Source organism: Protopterus annectens, chromosome 8.part0 (genome assembly GCF_019279795.1).
Source record: "Protopterus annectens isolate FY-2018-M chromosome 8.part0, PAN1.0, whole genome shotgun sequence".
Classification (NCBI taxonomy): Eukaryota; Metazoa; Chordata; order Ceratodontiformes; family Protopteridae; genus Protopterus; species Protopterus annectens.
The window spans coordinates 490,693,221-490,716,524 of record NC_056741.1 but is presented as its reverse complement, the minus strand read 5'-3'; positions in this window follow the sequence as shown (position 1 = coordinate 490,716,524).

Below are 23,304 nucleotides of genomic sequence, written 5' to 3'. Positions count from 1 at the left end.
GATCACACATCATTTGCATTTCACTGTACTTGCAGGCCTGAATCTACACTATAAAAAGGGAACTGTATAGCTAGGGAGCCTGAAAGTGAGAAGACTTGTTTATGTGGATAACACGGAAGGAGACTGATATTCCTTTGAATTTATATGCACATAACTACTGATCTTGATAAGGTATGATTGCATTTTTCAGTTATATACTGGATATGCTCACATGTCACTTAGAAAAGAAACATATTTTTATATATGCATTAGCAAATGCTACTTTTGTTTATATGCACTTCTTGGAAATTTACTGATGGCATAGGCATTTTTGTCAGCGCATTTTACTTTCTTAGATGCACAGCCTTATTAACTTTCATTACAACTGTTTCTCTTTACACAGTTCTATTGTTATTTCAGTGACATTTAAATGTCCTATATTGCCAATGACACAGGGATGTTAACCTTCTAGGATGACTATAGACACCTCAGGTTTATATTATATGTTTGAAGACTTAAAACAACGACTAACCTTAAGTCGACACAGAAATGTTAAAGCTGCAGTTCATCGAATAGCCAAATCACCGATTTCTTTCTGAGGGACAGAAATCGGTTGTCCTTTCCATTATATCTGCCCTTTCCCCGACTGTAGTGCGATCTCAGAGTTAGAATATTTAGTTAGGGGGGTATGGGGGGCACAGACCCCAGTTTGGGGGGTGTGAAGCCTCCCACTTAAAAGTGTTTATTTTTTTGTGGTGTTTGTTGTTGGCCATTGGTTATTCGTCCGTTTGATGAGCTGCAGGTTCGAGATTGTCATGTTGACTAACGGTGAGTCGACATTTTAAGTCTTCAATTATATAATATGGACTCAACACCTATAGGGGAATGTTAGCCACAGGTAGAGGTGACTGGTAATTGCATAAAAATGAATGTTTTGTGGTAAATGTGTACACATTTTTATGACAGTTTCTTTAATAACTAACAAGTCACTGATGTTTTATCCCTTTTAGTACCAAAATGTCAGTTGCCTGTTGTTTTTGGGGTGGGGGAGCTAAGTTCCATTTCTTGTTGGCACAAACAAAATTGTTTGTACAGAGGTTTGCTTTGCTATTGCTACTCCTCTTGTTTTGGCTCAAAACTTGCTTTGTGTGTGACTGTGATATGTTACAACAACATAAATCCTTTTTTATATTTAAATATCTTAAATGTTCTTTGTTTCTCCAGTGGGTAATATTGAAAAACTACTTATGTGTTATATCTAAACAGGACTTTTATTTATCTATTTATGTATAGCATCCTTTTTTTTGTTTTATGTCACCTAGGACTATGGCACCCAAGCATCCCAATCCCCACAATCCCCTTTCAATGACCCTGAGAATTATGTAATTGTTCTTTGGGAAAAACCCGGTCCCCATGAATTACCACATTGTTGGTAGTCCACTGAACACAGAAGGCATCATAAGAGATCTGGAAACACAGGTTTACAGCAACCTCTCTTTTGACCACCATATCGCCACTGTATTCAGAAAGTCCTTCTATGTGGCACAGCTCATTACTAAGGGTTTTGCATCCAGGAGGAAAGAGGTCCTTGTCTCCCCCTACTCTTATCTCATTAGGCCAATCATCAAGTACAATGCCCCATTTGGCATGTACCTCACTAGACACCTACAACAACTGGAGAGGCCACAAAAATACCTCACAAAGAGGATATTAGGCCTTAAACACTTGTCCTATATTGACAGACTAAAAAAAACTCCAAATATTCTCTGTCTCATATTGCCTACTTAGAGGCAATCTCTGCTTGACTTATAAAGCCATGCCTGACCCAGCTCTGTTAGAAATGCTACATCTAAAGAAATCCCAATCCCTCCACACTACATGCTCCAGAGACCTCAACCTCATTACCACAATAAGCAGAACAAGCTGGAGGGACAGGTTCATAACCCAGAGACTGCCCATGCTATGGAATAGATTTCCCATACATGTCAAGCAGAGTGCCTCACTGGCCCTCTTCAAGAGAAATCTTTTTGAGAGGACGGGAAATAGAAAAATCACCCCGGGGATCACTCCAGTGGCTCTACTTGACAGAGGCACTGGGAACTAAGGTCGGGTGGCATGATGCCATAGGTGATGCCAGGGTAATCCTATGGGCTAGGCTTGTAAAGGCTCCAAGGCCATTAGCTTAGTACACACCTATGAACTTATGAACCTAAGTATTTAGGTGACATGGTGCCTTTCTGTTTGAGAGAGGATGTGGAGATATGTCTGGAAGAATGCAAATTTGGCAGCAGATATTGAACAATGTCAACACTCTTGGGGGATACAGCAGGACATATGATCAGTTGCAGCTTAGGGCCACTGATATGATTTCATCAGCCTGGAAGGCAGCAGCTGCAGTAGCATATGGACAGATGGCTACTGAGTGGGTCTGCTACAGAACCATCACTAACACCAAATGAAGAGTTCCTGTCCACTGTCAGGGATCCAGAGAGCTCAGTGGAAAGTGTACAACAGCATGTGATTGATGTTGCTGCTGCTTCAGGGAGGACAAGTATATTTCAGGAGGAGCTTCCATATAGGCTTACCTATGTCATTTGTTAAATATTTCTTGTATAGTAAAACATTGACAGCAATGCTTAAGTTTAACAATTTTTTTGGGGGGTGGAGACTAGTTATAGATTGATACAGTTAACAACACATTCTGCTTCATTACACATGGGCTTGGGTATGATGTGTTTCTGTTAAATGTATTATTAATGGACATATAAAGGCCCAACATTTTTTCACCCTAGGTTAATGCTATTATGATGATGGTGTCCCTTACATTTTGCTTAACTTCTTCCAGGACCATCCTCCCTATCAAGTGTGGAGTCTTTTGCACATGGTAAGGCAAACGTTTTTATCTCAGTAGTGATGAGCAGTTCACAGAAATATTTATTTTATCTGTTTGTGTGATGTGGGTGTCAGGATTGTGTGTGTATTGCTGTACCATCTATGATAGTGGCAGCAGTGGTAGTTTATTAGCATATATTGAACTGTAGTAGTGTAATTATTAATTTCTTTCTTGTGTTTGTTGCTTATTATCACAGGTGATCCTGACAGTGGAAGTGTAGGAGTCTTTCCTCCTGATGTCAGAGTATTGGCTGTCTCTGATGATGATGGTGGGCAAACAGAGGCATAAAGGTTGACTCTGACTGAGGTTGACATTCAGCCATCTCCTGTAATTCCACTGGACACGGCCAGTAGGCCTACACAAACCAATTCCAGTGAGACTTCAGATATTGGACAGGTGGAGGGTGAGACACTCGATAAGGATAGTGTGGTTACTGCGGCTTCAATGCCTGTTGACTATGCCCATAACCAAAGTGAGAGAAAGGTGTTATGCAGGAGGGTTGTTAGGGGTGCTCAGAAGAGGCCTGCTGTCCATCCTCCACCTGATATAGGTGTGTCTTTCCGTACCACTCAATGTATGTTTAGGGCCATTTAGGAGGTGCAGGCACATTCCAATAGGTCCTCCAAAGAAATGCTTAGAGTTGCAGATGTGGCAAAGACTGACATGTGTGACTCCCTCCACTGTGTTGCCAATTAAATGGATCAGATGAATGACACATTGGAATGGGTGGTGTCTGTGATGGAACATCTGCTGGAAGGGGGACAGCATCTATATGGGTGTAGGTCAGTTACATCATCTGATGTTAGCCAATGTGACTGTGCCCAGTCATGCTCCCATAGTGGCACTACTTCCACTGCTCCATCAGTGGTTGAGTCATCCACACAACACGCAGACATGGCAGGCCATGGATTCATCATCCTGGGCATACTCGTGAGGAAAGCTTGTCCAGCAGACATCAGTCACATTCTGGTAGCAGCAGTGCATCTGACCGTGGGTGTGGATGTGCCAGTGCAACTCCTGGCAGAGCCAGTACTCTTGGTTGAGTATAACGATGATGAAATGCCACCTTTACCATGTGTGGCTCACGCCTGTCTGACATACCAAGATGTAGAGCTAGCACAGACCTAGGCTGTGTTCTTGCAGACACTCACACACCAATTTCACCTGGAGTGCCCATACAGACACACACACATATCAGTTACATGGGTCAGTCATGAGGCTTAAAGCTCATTCTGTCTCAGCGGCCATTTGATACTTTATCCAAATGTCTGCCTGTTTCTCTGTCTTACTCAGATGTACTCACTTACCTTTTGTGTCATCCTAGGTTTCCTGCCCCCCTAACAGAGACAAACACACACACACACACACACACACACACACACACACACACACACACACACACACACACACACACACACACACACACACACACACACACACACCACCCTGTGCAAATGATAACTGTGATATATCCTTGTTTCCTCTCTTTTGGATTAAGGGATAGATAAAGAAATTGTCTGATGATCAGGGTGTATAGCTGACTTAGTACTTAGTATTTATGTGTTTGTGATGCTGTTTTGATAATTGTACGGCTTTCTTACAGGTTTTTGTAAAGTGTACATGCTTTCCACACTCTTACAGCAACAAAGCTGGACCAAACCATAAATAAAAGTGGGACAAAAACTGAGCAATAGGGAAATAGGGATACATTTTAAATATTTTGGTTTTACATAGCTAGATAGTTGATACAATCAAACCTTTTTTGCATCACTATTTTTAAGGCTTTTTAGAGGGATATGAAGTCGGAAACTGAAATGTGTGTCATTAATTTCTAACTTCTCTCTTCAATGATTTACCAGTATAAAAGCATGAGGCCAAACTGAGGGCATTCTGTGACAATAAGTACTTTTGAGAGGTATGAATGTGTGAATACCTGATGCTTGAGACCTATAACTTGATAGAGGACACGTGTATTCACATAAGTCACTGTTGTCACATGTTAAAGTCATTGCTGTAAAAATCAACCACCTTTTACTAACATATATTACTATGTAACAGTATGCAAGGATATGCTATTCATTTGTATTATTATACTTTTTTTAACAGTTCAACACTTACCTTGTAAATCCGGCATTTGCTATAGTTTTAGTTCAGGGCTGACTGTCTGATGCTAGGAGTACATAGCTATAACATGGGTAGGTAAATGTTGTGAGTGTTGTCGGTCATCAATGTTACTGTATGTATGTGTGTAGGAAAAATGTTTTAGCCCCTTATATGGTAAGTGTGCTATGCATTGCCTCTTAGCCAATGCAAGGACAACAAGCCTGCCTATGTCTGCCTACACACACAACAGCTGCTCGTTTCCCCTCTGACTCCTCACCCACGTGTGGCTGTGGTGATCTTGCCAGTGGTGGTGAGATGTGTGCCCCTTCCCCTTGTTGATCCTGCTAAAGTAGTTTTCTCAGGATGATGTTGTGAAGCATGGTACAGATGGTGAAGATTTCAGTACATGTACGCAGATTGTACTGTAGGATTCCTCCAAATGTATCTAGGCACTGAAACTGCGACTTTAGCAGCCCAAACACATGCATTATGGTATTTCTTGTTTGAGCATGTGCCACATTATAGTGTTCTTCAGTTGGTGTGTGTGCATTTCTGATGGGCGTTAACAGCCACAGCTCCAGTGCATAACCTGCATCCTCTTGTAAATGACCCTGTGGGATATCACCGCCAATAAACATCTCATACAGTTGGGAATTATGCCAGCTATGTGGGTCATGGTAATTGCCTGGATTGTCAGCACACACATTGAAGAAGATTCCCTTAGCATTACACATGACTTGGCAGTTAATGGAGTGGAAACCCTTTCTATTTATGTGCACCCTTCCATGTTCCCTCAGTGGTGCTTTGATTTCTATATGTTCATAGGTTCATAGGTAGGTACTAGACTATCAGCCCTAGGGCCTATACAAGCCTAGCCAAAAAGGTACCCTGGCTTTTGCCACCCAGGATACCTTTTGGCTAGACTTGTATAGGAGGAGCTTTGTTTCATATAGATAGGTAGTTTGTTCCAGAATATGGGAAGTCTCTGGGACAGAAATCTGTCCCTCCAGCATGTTCTGTTTATTTTGGTGACATGGTTTAGGTCCCTAGAATGTGTAGTTCAGACGGACTTGGATTTCTTTAAGTGGAGCATGTCCAATAGCTCTGGGTTTGACATAGCTTTGTATGTTAGGCAGAGATTGCCTCTGAGTAGGCGATATGCGACAGAGTAAAGCTGGAGTTTTTTTAGATGGTCTGCATAGGGCATCTGTTTGAGGCCAGTAATCCTCTTTGTGAGGTATTTCTGCGGCCTTTCCAGTTGTTGTTGTAGATGTCTTGTGAGGTACATACCAAAAGGTGTGTTGTACTCTATAATGGGTCTAATGAGTGACGAGTAGAGGGGAACAATGACATCTTTTTTCCTGGATGAGAAACCTTTTGTGATGAGATGTGCCACATAGAAGGATTTCCTGGCTACTGTAGTGATGTGATTATCAAAGGAGAGACTACTGTCCACCTGCATCACAAGGTCTCATCACACTTTTGGTGTTAAGTAGACTACCACCTATGTGGTAGCTCATGGGTACATAGTTTTTACCAAAGGGGATGACAATGCACTTTTTGGCATTGAGCTTGAGGCCATGACTTTGACACCAGGTATCTGTCTCAGTGAGGCCCTTTTGTAGGAAGCAGGATTATTCGACCCCGGATTGTTCACCTCCGGATGGTTCGACCCCAATGCATTTCTATACAATTTCATGTGTGTGTGTGTGTGTGTGTGTGTGTGTGTGTGTGTGTGTGTGTGTGTGTATATATATATATATATATATATATATATATATATATATATATATATATATATTTATATATGTATATATATATATATATATATATATATATATATATATATATATATATATATGTATATGTGTGTGTGTGTGTGTGTGTGTGTGTGTGATTTTTTAGTGGACAGTTCAAACCCCGGACTATTTGACCCCAAATATATTCTTTTTAGTACTTTATCATTAAATTATTAACTAATCAATTATTCAATAATAACACTGTTAATTTTTCATTGTAAATATATTTTTAATAATATTTTTATTTTATTTAATTATTACATTGGTTAGTATAAATATAACATTTAAATCTTTAACATATAATAACTAGTGTTATGTTTTAACATATTTTGACTACTGTTACTTTATAACATACTTTATAACCTTCTGTTTCTAGGTAAACATCTTACCCATTATGCCAACTGCTGATAGAGTACCAAAGACAAACACTAGCAAATTTAAAATCTTGGAGATGTTCACTATATGGTAACGTTAGTTAAACACTGTATATCAAGCACAACACTGAACATTAAAGGAAGTGGAACCCTTCTGCAGACGTGTGGCAGTTTATTGCCACAGTCCTCAGGTCTGTAATTTAAAACAGTCTATAAGTTCTGTAATGAAAAGTCGGCTGCAGTGACCTAAATGGAAAGAAATGCATGCAACTTAAAAGATAGTAACACGGACTGAAATCTCACAGCTTAGATTCACCGTGGGAAATGCAAATTAAAGCATTTAAGAAGCAAAAATACAGGGCTGAATTACCATTACTAATGCAGAAATCCTAGCCACAGAAAAACTAATAAAGACACCGAAGTTGATGACTTCAGAGAAAGCAAACTGGGTGAAAATAAGGTGTCTGGAAGTGACACAAGCAGCTACATTAAAAAAAAAAGTGAAAAGAAAAAAAAAAGAAAAGAAATAAGAAACTGAAGTCAGTGGTATTTATCATAATGCTGGACCTGGGAACTGCAATCTAGAAGCAAAACAAACATTCCCACTACCATAAGCAGGGGCACTTCACACATTTTTCCAGTGTAGTAAGATTATCCACAGCCCCATAATGCACTATTCTAGCAGAAGATTCTACTTCTGGATAAGCAAAATGAGATGCAAAACACAGGGTAAGAAAGGTGGGATGCTTCCTAAAATCTACTCACAGGTTCAGTAGTACTGTGAGCACCTATAACTTCCATCTATGATTTCAAGCAATTCCAGAAGTTATCGTTATACGTAAACTCCGGACTAGTTAATGCTGTGTTTAAAGTAAGTATAGTCGAAGCACATAAATAGAAAAGAAATACTTTCTAAACCAATTTTAAGAATGCTTAGACAGTCTTTCATTTCTCTTTTTGCTTTGATGTGCTTTGGCTTCACTTATGTTACATTTTTTACTGGGGTCCAACCATCCGGGGGTGAATCGGTGGGGTAAAAACATCCTGTACCCCTTTTGTAGGATGTCCACATCATTAGGAGTTTCAATTATGGCTCCTAGTTTGCAGTCATCTGCGAACTTTGTTAGCCAAAGACCTTTGGTGTTAGCATGTACTTCAGACAAGTAGATAACAAACAGGAGAGGACCCAGGACTGAACCCTGTGGTACTCCACTTGTCACTGGTCTGAAGTTGGATTTGGTGTCTGCTACTTTCACAGTGTGGGTTCTGTCAGTGAGTCAGCTGGCAACCCATCTTGTGGCATAGGGATTTATACCTAGTTTAGTGAGTTTATCTATAATTCCAGAGTGCGGGATGACGTCAAAAGCCTTAGCGAGATCTAGATAGGCAGTGTGAACCACCTTACCCTCGTCTACAGCTTTGGTGACTGCTTCAAAGAAGTCTGTCAGGTTTAGGAGACATGGTCTGCCTTTTACAAACCCGAACTGGGTGGGGTCCAGAGTTTGGAGATTACCAATGTCTTTGTTTATAAGTTCCAGGATGATATGTTCCATGGCCTTGCAGACCAGGCTCATTAGGCTAATGGGGCTGTAGTTCCCAGTGTCCATGGTGGCTCCCTCTTTGTGGAGTGGGATAACCGTTGCTGTGCACCATTCAGTGGGCACAAAGCCTGAGGTGAGGCTATGATTGAACATGGTGCTTAGGTGGGGTGCCAGTTCATTCTGTAGTTCATGTAGAACGCAGCCTGGGATGTTGTCAGGTCCCATGGATGCTCTGTTCTTGGCTTTGGAGAGTGTGGTTTTTACCTGTGCAGCCATGATTACAGGAACTTTGCACTCTTCCGGTATAGAGATGGGCCTTTTAGGGGGTGAGAGGGGGGGTAATGTTAGCACTGAACCTATCTACCAGAATGTTGGCAATATCAGTTGGTTCTGTATATTTAGTGCCATTGTGCTGTAACTCAGAGCAGATCTGAGTGTTGCCATTGAGATTCTTGACATAGCTGTAGAATGCTTTGTGGTTGTCTCTAGAATCAGTGGCTATTTTGTTTTCATAACTAGCTTTGGAGTATTTTATGTGGGATTGCAGCTTCTCACTGAGGCTGACCATGGAGTTCCTCCAATCATGGGATTTTACTCTTATTTGTAACAGTTTCTTTCTTCTGTTGTAGAGTTTTTTATGGCAGGGGACCACCAGATTGGCTTCATTCTTTTGGAGAATAGCATCTTGGTTTTGTTAGGGATAGCACGATCCGTGCACTTGTATAAGTGCTTATAAAGTGTATTTCTGTAGGATTCAGCAGTCGTACCTCTATTGTCCATCTGCATGGGTGTCGTGAAGTTTGCCACTTCTGTCTTAAGAAGCGTGAAGTTGGCTTTGGAGAAATTATTTACGGTAGTTTCCCTAATGGGGGGTGGGGGTGAGATGTGGATGTCTAGGGTGATTAGCTTGTGGTTGGATCTGACCAATGAGGAATTGACCTCTGTTGTGGAACACCGATTGCCCTTGTTGGTAATGACCAGGTCTAGGATACATGGCATGGGTGTGGAGAAGTTGATCCAAGGTTTTGACTTTATGAATTCCAGAAAACGTTGAGCAAAAGAGTTGTTACATGAGTAGTTTTCCCAGTTAATGGTGGAGGAGTTGAAATCGCCCATTATTAAGTTGTTGGGTTGTACCCTAATATTTTCCAGTGTATCGAGAAATGAGGAGTGGGAATCCTGATGCATGGTGGGGGATCTGTAGCAAGTTACAATTTGGATTGCAGTCTTGCCCAGAGTTAGTTGCACTTGGATAATCTCGGATGCATTATGCTGAGCAACTAGCCTGGAGGCGTGGATATCCTTAATGAATATGGACACTCCTCCGCCTTTAGCGTTTCTGTCCAGGTTAGGTGGCCAAAAGATGTGGTATGAATTATATAGCCTGGTAATGTAGGGGTGATCTCTGGAGCCTTGAACCAGGTCTCTGTCACTGCACAGATGTCAATGTTCTCCATTTTAAGGAGTGCCTTGAGTGAATGCATTTTGAGGTTTAGACTTCCAGCATTGAGTGGCATTACCCTCAGATTTTGCTAGCTTGTACCTGTTATGCTGGTGAATTTGTCATTTGAACCTTGCCTAAAAAAGGGAACTATAGGGGTGGCAAGAACCTTAGCCAGTATCCGGAATCCCAAGGGCGACATGAGCAGGCGATCTCTGGCAAAGCATTGTGGTCTGTTGATCGTGTCACCCCAGGCAGACAGATACTGGATCCCCTTAGAATGACAACAGAAGCTTAGCCAATTGTTGAAGTCAATCATTTTGTCCTTGTACTGTGGTATCATTCTGGGTGATGGCAGGATTCTACTCAGGGCTAGGGTCATACCTGCCTGGACTACAAGATTGGAGAGCTCCTCCATGTCTCTTCTCATGTAGTCCAGGGAGGTACATCTCAGGTCATTCACACCAACATGGACAATGTCAGTCATATTTGTACTTGTTGTGGGGTGACCTGAGTGCATGCATTATGTGGTGGATCCTGGCACCTGACAGGCAGCTGAGAGCAACTTTCTCTTTGTTTAGCCTGGTGAGTGGAGCATCAGTTTGCCTAACTATATGACTAGAGTGTTGGGTACGTTGTTATGCCTTATGGGCTGTGGTTGAGTGGCACACTGAGTTTGTGGGCTATGTGTCATTTGGGTTGTGTTGGGGGGTGGAGGTTGCTTGTGTTTCTGCTTTGGAGGTCTCTGTTGCTTGAGCAGATTTTTATTGAGAGAATGTAGGTGCATGTTTTGTGTTGCTATGTGTGTGTTTTGGTGGTGTAGGTTTTGAAATGCTATGTGATGAGTGTAGTGTGGTGCAAGTGTTTACCTTCTCCTCTTGATTATCTAGTCCAGTCTTGGTTGAAGAGAGCTTTGCTTCCAGTTTGGCTATATAAGTGCATCTCTCACAGGTTGTAGTGTTGGGTGGTAGGAGGAGAGGGTTGTCTGTGTACATGAGGCAATTGCTGCATTGCCTCAAAATGCCCAAATTCATCAGGTAGACAGGAGAAAACACTGGGAACTGAGCCTTAGACATGCCTGGATTGATGCTTATTTATTAAGTACTAAAAACTGTTTTCCTTTAGACAAGTAAGGAAAGTTGAGTGCTGTAGTAATTTGTAGCTTATTTAGTGCTTACAATGAGTTCTGAACAAGTGCTGAGCTCAAAAGAAAAACAGATTTGAGTGCTAAAACTAAAAAACTGGATAGTTCTAAGGGAAATTTTGAAGAGCAGACTTTATGGCACCGAGAATAGTTTAACCCTAGCTAAGCGACGATGCATAAAGTGTATTTTTTTTTATATAACAGCAACAAATGAGAAAACTGATTTAAACAAATTAACCAGTTAACCAATAAAAAGCTAAAAACTGAGCCCCGCTCCAGCAGTCTTCGATCAGACAACTTCTAACTGCACACTCCTGCCACTAGAGTGCAGGGGAACCTTCTCCAAAAAACAATGGTCTGGATTAGTGCTCAAGTTATACAAACAAAGCTAGATTCAGCAGGTCTGAATTTAGTCTATGCTATGGCAAACAAGGCATACCAATTTCAGAAAAAAACAGTTCAAATAAGCAGGCAGAATAAGCCTTTAACCAGAAACTGCCAGTTCAGAAGGACAGAATCTACCCTCTCCTCCCACAAGAGTGCATGCCACACCTTCTTAATGTAAAATAACTGGCCCAAAGCCCAAGTGCTTAAACCAGAACTAATACACTTTTAGAATAACAGACACTAAGCCTTCAGTCAGAAACTCCCAACTTAGAAGGATGTAAGCTACCTCTGCCACAACAGTGCAGACCACAAACCTTCTTAATGTAAAACAACTGGTCTGAAGCCCAAGTGCTTCAACCAAAGGCTTAGAATAACAGTTACAATTTAATCAGGCTACTAACAAGCAGTAATAAATGCAGCAGAATAAATGCAGTAAAGTAGGAAGAAACACAAATACAGTAAAAGCAGATGAATAAAGTTCAATCTTTTTTCATATAACAATAGAAAACAAGCAAACTGATTTAAACAAATTACACAATTAACCAGTAAAAAAGTTCAAAACTGAGCCCTGTTCCAGCAGTATTCAATCAGACAAGTTCTAACTGCACACTCCTGCCACTAGGGTGCAGGGGAACCTTCTCCAAAAACGATGGCCTGGATTAGTGCTCAAGTTATACAAACAAAGCTAGATTCAGCATGCCTGAATCTAGTCTATGCTACAGCAAACAAGGTGCACCAATTTCAGAAAGAAACTGTGTACAGTCTATGGCACCCAGTAGTTCAGGGTAGTGTACTACAGAGTAGAACTCCTGTATATTTGTGGCACTGTCCTCAGGTGTACAGGAAAACTATATGTAGTCAGTGGTGCTTTAAAGCATAGCATTCAGAAATTGATGTAAGATCCTGGGTGTGGATGCCTGCGACACCTCCAGCATACCCCCATTGGTCTCTGAAAGGTTCCTGTATCTAAAGTTCAAGTGCTAAACATACCTTTGTCTCCACCCATCTTGGTTCCCCTCAGTTTGCCCTTGGTCTGCATTGAGAATGACAGAGGTTGCAGAATTTCTGTAGTGTGCCTCTATCCACCCTGTAGAGCTCTACAGTTTCCACTTCATGCAGATTATGATAAGTTAAACTGGGTCTAAAAATCTTTCTCCTTATTGGCCATGGTCTTTTAGCAGCAGCAGCAGCAACATAGACATCAGCCTGTTGTCCATACACATGAATTAAACCAATAGAAGCCCCTAACATTCTTTCTGTGTAGACTGCTTTCTGTGGCTGTATTCCAATAGGTTTTGTAATTCACAGGGTTTGTGAAAGGCAGCTCATGCTTCCTGAACCTGAACGACTTCTTTGAGGCAGTCATCAAAGTAGTAAAGGTAGGTGGTGGTTCACACACAGCTTATCTTGACACCAGCTTTCAACACTACCCCATTCTGGAATTACAGCTAAACCTCTCTAACTACACTAAAAGTATAAATCCCACAAGATGGGGTTGCCAACTGGCTCACTGGCAGAACAGACACTGTAAAGTTAAAGTTACATCTGATTTCAAATTCTTGAAACCAGTCCAACCACAGGGTTCAGTCCTGGGTTCTCTCCTGGGACCTCTCCTGTTTCGTTTGAAGAATTTTGAAACACAGGCTAAGGCAGAAGGCCTTTGGCTAACAAAGACAGCAACTATGACAGCAAACTAGGAGCCCACAGAAGGACCTCACTGAGACAGATGCCTGGTGTGTCAGCCATGGCCTCAGCTCTCATGCAAAAAAGGTTGTCATCCCTTTTGGTAAAAAAATTCTGTACCCATATCATAATCTACCACATTGTTAATGTCGAATGTCAATGTGTGATAAGAGACTTTGGGACCCAGGTGGACAGTAGTGTCTCCTTTGATAATCACTTCTCCACAGAAGTCAGGAAATTCTTCTGCATGGCACACTTCATCATAAAAGTTAAAATCATTCAAAAAAAGAGGCCATTGTTCTCCCCCGACCCATATTAGTTAGACCCATTATAGAGCCTAATTCCTTTTTTTTTGCACCCAACATCTGCAGCAGCTGGAAAGGCAGCAACAACCTCTAAATTGACATATTACTGAAACATAACATGCCCTACATTGACTGTCTCAACTCAGCAGCTTTACTCCACTTATACTCCTCTCCAGGGTGATTTCTGCCTAACATATACAAGCTATGTCACATATAAAGCTACGTTCTACATACTACTGTAAACCTAAAAACTAACCTCTGAACTACACGCCTTAGGACCTAAACCTTGACACTACAATAAAGGAGGACATGGAGGAGAGAGATCTGTCCCAGAGAGATCCTCCCCCTGTCCATGAGACTTCCCATCAGTGTCTACCCATGTTCCTCATTAGCAGCAAATCAAGTAAAAAAGGAACAAAGGAAATGGAAAATATGAAACACCCCGGGAATACTTCTTTTGGCTCTGCTTCTTTGGGCCTGGCTCAACTTCCTTGGGTGCTCCTGCTGGTGTTGTTGTGGGGGCTACTTTGTACCTGGCTGCTTGGGCAGGCCTATACCTGCCTTACTAACCTACCTATAAAAACAGCACTAAACACACATTGTTTAACAGCTTGTTTACTTCATCATTTGCTTGTTTGGTATTCATGCATCTGTGTTGATGGAGTTGAGCAGTGCAGCCAACAATACTACAGTGTTTGCCGTGCAGTCATACAGGAATGTTTGCACAGTGAGCAGAATTGTATGTAGTGAGCAACTGTGCTATCTAATGGCTGGTGTGTGCATGCGACATCATGATGCAGTGAGCACACTTTATTAATAGACTATAGTGTCTGGATTACCGAATCTGGCTGTTCCTTCCAAATTATCATTTCAATGACTGGATAATAAACTGTCTTCTTTTCCAAAATTCCTACTCTATACTGCAAAATATAATTGCTTTATTCTCAAGGTAATTTTAATTATATAATTTTACATCAATTGATTTTTTTCAAGAATACATTTCTTATATTAGCTGCAATTGACTTCAGACTGTCTACATCAAGGTTTTGTCTCTCCATGTTGTCCAGGACTCATGTCTCACAGTGATGTAGTGACACTCATCTCTATCAGTTTTTTTTTTGTTATCACCCATTCTTTTTATCATCTAACTCTCCACCCTTCTGATCCTCACTGTATCTTCTTCTTTTTTCTCTCTGTCCACTCTTCCCAATCTGTCTTCATCTTTCATTTCTATTCTGAACAGATTTCCAATTTTCTTTTAAATATTTTTCTATATGTATTATTCATTGCTCATTTATGTATTTATTATTTATTATTTTATTGTTATGATATATTATTATTTATATATATATATATATTATATATATATATATTATATATATATATATATATATATATATATATATATATATATATATATATATATATATATATATATATATATATATATAATATGTGTGTGTGATATTATATATATCTCAAAACTCCCCTGGTTTATAATGATAAACTACTAACTAACTCCTTTCCTTATATCCCCAACCTCCTTTATGTTAACTCTATCCCTACCAATTTATATTTGAATACATAATACTCCTTATATTCATCCAAATAAATGAATAAATACATTTCCTTATCCTTTATGTACTTCTGTTTCTCCATCTTGAAAATTTTGTTCTATTGTCTCCATTTTCACTTCTTTATTGCCTTTTATCTTCCTCTTCATCTTCTTATTCCTTTTCTCTCACCAATAAGTTGAATTTTCTGTTTTAAGTTTTTCTGTTACATAGTATTAAGATACTAATCTGTAAACCTCCTGAGAGTCTGGTCCCAATATTTCAAATCAACTTTTTATTTCAAAAAATATAAACTTTGATTTGCTGCTTTTTAAATTAAATTTTATTTTTAAGAATATATTTTTAAAACTGGTTCTCAGAAGATGGTTTGGTTTTTTAATTTTAAGATGGAACTTTGAGGTTGCTTATAGAGTTGATTGTATGGGAGACAGTAAAGAATGGTAATGGGTGGTTATGGAAGAGATGGATGGTGCTTGGTGCTAGATGAGAGATGGTGGTGATATTAGAAGAAGATGAAGAATGAAGCTTAGAAAGCTTATGGATGAGAAGATGGGAAGATGGAGAATTGGATTGATAGTGTATGAGAGCAGAAAATCTGAACCATATTAGATATGGATCATAGACAGGTGGTCGTATCATTCAAATATGAGCAAGATAATGATTCAGGGGTCATATTATGGACCAAATAAAGAAGAGGCATTGAATGAATAGTTAACATAGATAGGAAGTGAAAAAGGTGGGGGATTTCAAGGTAGTGGTGGATTTTACCTTGGTATTAGAGATAGAGAGAAACAAATTATTTTGAGCTTTGGAGTTCCACAGAAGAAGCCAAAGGTTATTGCAAAAAGGGATGAACTGTGAGAATGAAGAAACTGCAGGTAAGGAACACAGTGTTGGAGAAAAAAAGGATGGAAGTGAGACTTACAGTTTCTAAAGATGAAATGATGCAATCCAGGAGGCTTCATAGGATTCTAATGGACAGGGAGACAATGAAGGAAGTGATGAGAATGAGATTGATGGAAGGGTCATGTTTGACCAAGGCATGGTCAAATTATACTGTAATTGGAGGTTGGAGAAGAGTGTATGGATGGAATTTGGGTCATGTCATTGGAGGGATGAAGTACAGACTCTTTGGTTGCAGAATATGGTAACTGAGGTGATGGTAAATAATGATGACGGAGCTGAAAAAAGCGGGAAGGAAAAACTGGAATAGAATGAAAGCAGCATGGAGAGGATTCTTAATAAATCAGAGGGGGATAATGAGAAAATGTAATGAAAAGAAGATGAGGTTTGGAATAGTTGTTGTGAGAAAACCTCATCAGAGGGATGGTAGAAGTAAAGGACAGGAAGAAGTGGAAATAGTAAAACTAAATCTAAGCTGGAGCTGGCATGTAGAAGTGGGGGAGGGGTTAGAGACAAGAATGACAGATATTAAATATCACTAAGGAAAACTGAGAACCACAAGCAGAAGGCATAAGTAGAAAGACTGAAGACTGATGATGTGTGGGCTGAGTGTGTGCAATACAGGATGATACATTGAAAAATAAAGGACTGAGGGAATGGTAGATGCTATTAGGTGCATGATGGGAAGAAAAGAGGAAAGAGACAGTGACCATTTTCTTCCTGGATGCAAGACCCTTAGTAATGATATGTGCCACATAGAAGGACTTTCTGACCACAGTGGCAACATGGTGGTCAAAAGAGAGGTTGCTGTCAACCTGTGTTCCCAGATCTTTTATAACGCCTTCTGTGTTCAGTGGACTACCATCATTACGGTAATTTAAGGGAACTGAGTTTTTCCCAAGGGTGATGACGACAGATTTTTTGGCATTGAGCTTAAGGCCATGGTTCTGACACCAGTTGTTGGTCTCATTGAGGCCTTTCTGTAGGATGTCAACATCACTTGGGGAGTTAATAATAGCTCCTAACTTGCAATCGTCTGCAAACTTTGTCAGCCAGAGTCCCTTCATGTTGGCCTGGACTTCAGAGAAGTAGATACCAAACAGGAGAGGACCCAGGATCGAACCCTGTGGGTCGGCAATCTGACTAGGAGTCAGCTACTTTCACACTGTTGGTTCTATCTGTGGGCAAGTTTGCAACCCACCTAGTGATATAGGGGTTGATGCCTAGCTTAGTGAGTTTTTCTATGATTCCTGAGTGGGGAATGGTATCAAAGGCCTTGACTAGATCAGGTAGGCTGTATGAACCACCTTCTCTTCATCCACAGCGTTGGTGACTGACTCAAAGAAGTTGACCATGTTGAGCAGGCATGATCTACCCTTCACAAAACCAAACTGTGTAGGATCCAGAGTTTGGAGATTCTCTATATCCTTGTTTATTAGGTCCATGATAATACATTCCATAGCTTTGCATATCAGACTAATGGGGAGATAATTCTCGGGATCTGTAGTCTCTCCTCCTTTGTGGAGAGGGATGACTGTAGCAGTGCACCATTCAGTAGGGACAAAGCCTGAGGTGAGGCTGTGATTGAACAGGGCACACAGGTGAAGTGCCAGGGATATTGTCAGGTCCCATAGAAGCTGTATTCTTGGCCTTGGACAGTGCTGTTTTAACATGTGCAGCAGTAATACTGGGTGCCTGGCAATCTACTGGTATTGTGATTGGTCCCTTGGGGAAGGAGAGAGGGGTAAAGTTAGCACTCACTCTGTCGGCCAGTATATTGGTAATATCTGTTGGCTTGGTATAGGAGGTACCAATGTGAGGTACCTCAGAGCAAATGTGGGTATTGCCATGGAGATTCTTTACATAACTATAGAGGGCCTTGTGGTTGTCTTTACTATCTGCTGCAATTCTGTTTTCATAGCTAGCTTTAGAGGATTTGATGAGGGATCTCAACCTTTTGTTGAGGCTGATAAGGGAGTCTATCCAGTCTTAGGACTTCACCTTATTTCACATCAATTTCCTCCTTCTGTTGTAGAGTTTGTTTATGGCAGGGGACCACCAGATTGACTTCCTTTTTTTGGAGGAGAGTGTCTTGGTTCTATTGGGTATGGTGAGATCCATGCATTTGTGTACGTGTTTGTACAGTGCATTGATGTATGATTTGGCAGTCATGCAACTATTCTCCATTTGCATGGATGTCGTGAAGTTACCCACCTCTGTTTTTAGAAGCCAAAAGTTAGCTTTGGAAAAGTTTTTCATTGTGGTTACCTTTGTGGGAAGGGTGGGAGGGATGTGGATTTCCAAAGTAATTAGTTTGTGGTCGGATCTAATCAGGGAGGAGTTGACTATTGGTGTAGAGCAACAGTTGCCCATGTTAGTAATAACTAGATCAAGTATGTTGTTACCTCTAGTAGGGGTAAGAACGAGCTGGTCCAAGGCATTGGGATTAATGAATTCCAGAAAGCATTGGACAAATGTATTGGTACATGAGTAGTTTTCCCAGTTAATGGAGGGGTAGTTGAAGTCACCCAGTATGAGTGTTAGGCTGGACCCTAATATTTTCCAGGGTGCTTAAGAATGCGGAGTGTGAGCATGGGACATGTTTGGGGACCTATAGCAAGCGACAACCTCAACCGCTGTCTTACCCACTGTTAGCTGTACCTGAAGTATCTCATATGCGTTATGTTGGGCTACCAGTCTGGATGTGTGCACATCCTTTATGAATATGGAAACACCACCACCTTTGGAGCTTCGGTCCAAGTTCTGCGGCCAAAAGGTGTGGAATGAGTTATTGCCTGGTAGTGCAGGGGTGCTTTCAGCTGCCTTGAACAAGGTCTCTGTTACAACACAAATATCGATGTTCTCCATTTTAAGGAGTTCTTCAAGTGAGTGCATTTTGAGATTTAGACTTCTAGCATTGAGCAGCATGACTCTCAGATTGCATTTGTTTGTAGCTGTTATGGTGGTAATTTGATCTTTGGAACATCACCCATAAAAGGCACTATAGGGGTGGCAAGAGCCTTGGCCAGTATCCGGAAGTCCAGGGGTGACAGATGTAGGTCATCTCTGGCACAGCATCAAGGTCTGTCAATCATGTCATTCCAGGCAGACAGATACTGGATCCCGTTAGAATTACATCAGAAACTTAGCCAATTGTTGAAATCAATCATTTTCTGCTTGTACTGTGGTATCATTATGGGTGATGGTAGGATGCTGCTTAGGGCTAGGGTCATACCCACCTGAACTACATAATCCGAGAGCTCCTCCATGTCTCTTTTCATATAGTCCAAGGAGGTATGTCTGAGGTCATTCAGACCCACATGTACAATGACAGAGTCATATTTGTACCTGTTGTTGAGGGACCTGAGTGCGTGTGTTATGTGGCAGATTCTGTTGCCTGACACGCAGCTGACTGTTACTTTCTCCTTATGCAACCTAGTGAATGAGACATTAGTGTGACTCACTAAAGAGTCACCTATGACTAGTATGTTGGGTATGCTGTTTTACCTTAGGGGCTTTGGTTGAGTTGCACACTGTTTAGGAGAGTTATGTGTCTAGTGATTAGTGTTGTGTTGTGGTGGTTAACTGCATTTCTGCCTTGGAGGTCTCTGCTGTTTGGGTAGATTTTTATTGAGAGCCTCCATGAAGGTGGGTGTGTGGTTTATTTTTTATGTGAAGGCAGTGCTGGTGTGTATTCTGGAGGGCTATGTGTTCCATGTGGTGTGGTGTAAGTGATGACCTTCTCCTCTTGACCAGCTATTCCAGTCTTGGCTGGAGAGTGCACGGCTTCCAGTTTGGATATATAAGTACATCTCTCACAAGTCTGTGCCTTACAACTGTCCAGATTTTTGCAGAATGTCCAGAATTTTCCTCACATTTTTGGTCTTTTCCTCATAAAATTTGCTGTTTTCTGGAAAATCACTCAGGATTGGCATATCTAAATAATGACAGGCATTCAAGTTTCAGACTTCATATCTTTTGGATAATGCATATTAACACAGGATCTGTTATTCTATTAACTTTTTAACATTATAATAGCAATACCCAAACTCTGTCCATATTTTTGGGCCTTTGTCCTCCCATTATTTTAGGCTTTGTCCAGATTTCTTGTGCTAAGAACTTGAGAGGTATGTGTGATATTAATGCTTCTACCACAGCTGTCTCTCCTGAAAATATACAGCCAGGTAGCTTTCTTCATGGAGTATTGTGATATGCCAGCTTTCTGTCTGGTGTGTGTTGTTACAGTGATTGTGCTTTCTGGCTATATTGCTCTATGCCAAACCAGTGCTGCGGTGTTTAAGATTCAGCTTTGTAGCACAATGGCTATGTCCATGCTCAAATCCTGACTGACACTGTCTCCTTTTGGCTTCTCATTTTTAAGTCTATAGTACTGCATTCCTCTTGCTTTGTTTATTTCCTTTTTTTAACTATTCCTAAAGAATTTTTGTTAGCCCATGCAACAACTCTCTACCTATGTTATGTTATTCTCTATGACTGTACTTGTAAAGAATATGTATACTAAGTATTGTTTAAAGTTTAAGTTGAGTCTTAATAGTCAAAAATCCTTTTTAAGTATGTTTACAAATTTTCTTTATTGAATTTGGAGCTTTTCTCCCCAGGCCTCTGCTGAAAATGGACATATATCCAATCGGACTTTCCCAGTCAACAAATGTAAAATAAAATAAATAAATAAATAAATAAATATGGAAGTACTGTGTAGCAGTATTGCACAAAATAATGGTGTTACTCTGAAGCTCTCAGATGGACCTCAGTAATCATCTATGTTGTTATTGTTAGAATTTTATTGGATGCCTAATTTGTTTTCATTGACAGAAAAAAGGAACAGCAATGAGGCCATCTTTGACCTCTATTTATGATAATATGTTATGAGCTGCTTTGAAGAATGTTATACATTTCTTTAAGTTTATGACTTACATAAGTTCATAAGTTCAGTTCATCAGCATTTAACTCTGAAAACCATTAGCGAATCCCTTGAACTAGGGTCAAATGCCAATTGTCTATCAATTCATCTAGACTTATTTTATATAGGTTTACACTCTGAGAATTGTGGCTGTCTTGAGGTAGTTCATTTCATGGAAAAATAATACAGTGTGTGAAGTAAGAACTTCTCACTTGGGTTCAATTTATATGTCTGAAAGTTTAAGTTATTATGCTTATGACTACATCAACTAGAGTATATTTCAAGATTTAATAATGTTCATAACAGTTTATCATGTTAACCTTTATAAACTTGTATCAATTTAGCATTGTCACCTCACAGTAGGACGCTGTCTGGTTCGATTCTCAGCTAGAGCGTCTTCTGCATGGAGACATGCGTGAATGGGCGTACCTTCATTGAAGGTTGGGTGTCAGGGCTGGCAACTCAGCACGTAAAAATCCACTGCCAATCATTAGCGGACCGGAGTTCTGCTGTGGCAACCCCTAACCGGGAAAAGCCAAAAGACACAAACAAATCAATTTATGTTTCTAATATCTATATGTGATGGTGAAGAGATCAAAACATCAGTAACATTCAATGTAACTTAAACCACAGAATGAGATATTTTTAAAAAATATTCTTTGAAATGATTCTAAAGTAAGTAGATGCCCAGGCGTATAACTGCAGAATATGTTGCTGTATTCAAAAATGTGATGCACGTACCTTTTGTAAAATTATACCATACAATTGTCATCTTTAAGCAAGATTTTTAGTAGTAATTCACGCTATCATAATGCAGCTGAGTGAAACTTGATGACATGTTTATCAAGTGATTATTTGGATGTCATGATCATTCCAAAGTTGCGATGCTCATCGACTTCCGCAAAAACACATGTAAAATTAAAAGTTTGTCAACAGAAGATTTACCAAAGTATTTAACTTTAAATTTTCTTGAAGTAAAATGCAAGCCTTTATTAAGGGCACAGGATGAGGCATCTTTAATGTAGTTATTAATGCTGACATAATCAAAATTGTTAATTATTGTGAATCAAATTTTATAGCCATAAGCATATTTACCTATCCAGCAATAGCTGTTGATAAGAATAGAAGCAAAAAAAGATTAAAGATTGGCCCAAGACTGAACCTCATGAGAATCCAGTTGACACAGGAAATTTCCAAAGCTGACACCTTGTATTATACATTTGTTGTATTCTCCCCTTGAGTCAATTATTGATCTATTTAACCAAATATGAATTGATACTGTTTGTTATCAAAGTATTAGTTGTAGGTGAATGAGAGAGAGGCTATCAAAGGCTTTGGACAACAGTCTACTGTTTAATAAATAAAAGGAAGATAAGCCAATACTATACAAAAATGTATGATTTAGCACTTTCATTGTATTTAATAAAAAGAACTTCATCAGAGCACAGAATTATAAGACCCGCTTCCTTAAATGCAAGCTAAATCATGTGAACAATGAGCTGACACAAACCTATTACACAATATTTTAATAGAAATGATAAAATAAACACAATGCAATAACAAGCAATGATGTCAAACATATCATGATACAACAGTGAATTTAATAAAAATTATAAAAAATTGAATTCTTGGTGAATTTAAAAGACACTCAACATTTAAAAACTCATTTAAACTTAGTGCCCTGCTGACCTCCAAAATAATTTGTCATCACACTTCTTTGCACTCAAGCTCTGTATTAACATCTCCATTTAAAGGTTTGTTGTTGATGTGAGCTATAACAAAAAATATCATTTTTAAAAGTAGAACATTGAACAGCATGTTTAGCCAATGCATTGTTAAAATGTTTATGTCTAATGACCAATATATGCTCATAAGTCCTATGCAAAAGCTTTCTTGTGATTTTAAGTAAATAAAAGCTTTCACAGAAGTTCCATGAACCTATGAACCTAAAAATAAACCAAATTATCTGAGTCACATGTACATTTTTCTTTTGTCCAACATTGTTTACCAATATGTTTTAAAATAACATTTGAACTTTTATTGATATATCTACAATATTTACAACTGTAACAATTGTAAGTACCTAAATGTCCTTTTGTGTACTGATTTCTCTAAAAGGCTCTTTGCACAATGTGCCTTTTTAAAAACAAATGATGGCGCTCTCCAATATTCAAGCTAAATCTTGGTTACCTGAAACTATTTTCCAGTTATTAATAATATTGTTTTTTTTATCTCATCCATGTCTATGTTGTGATTT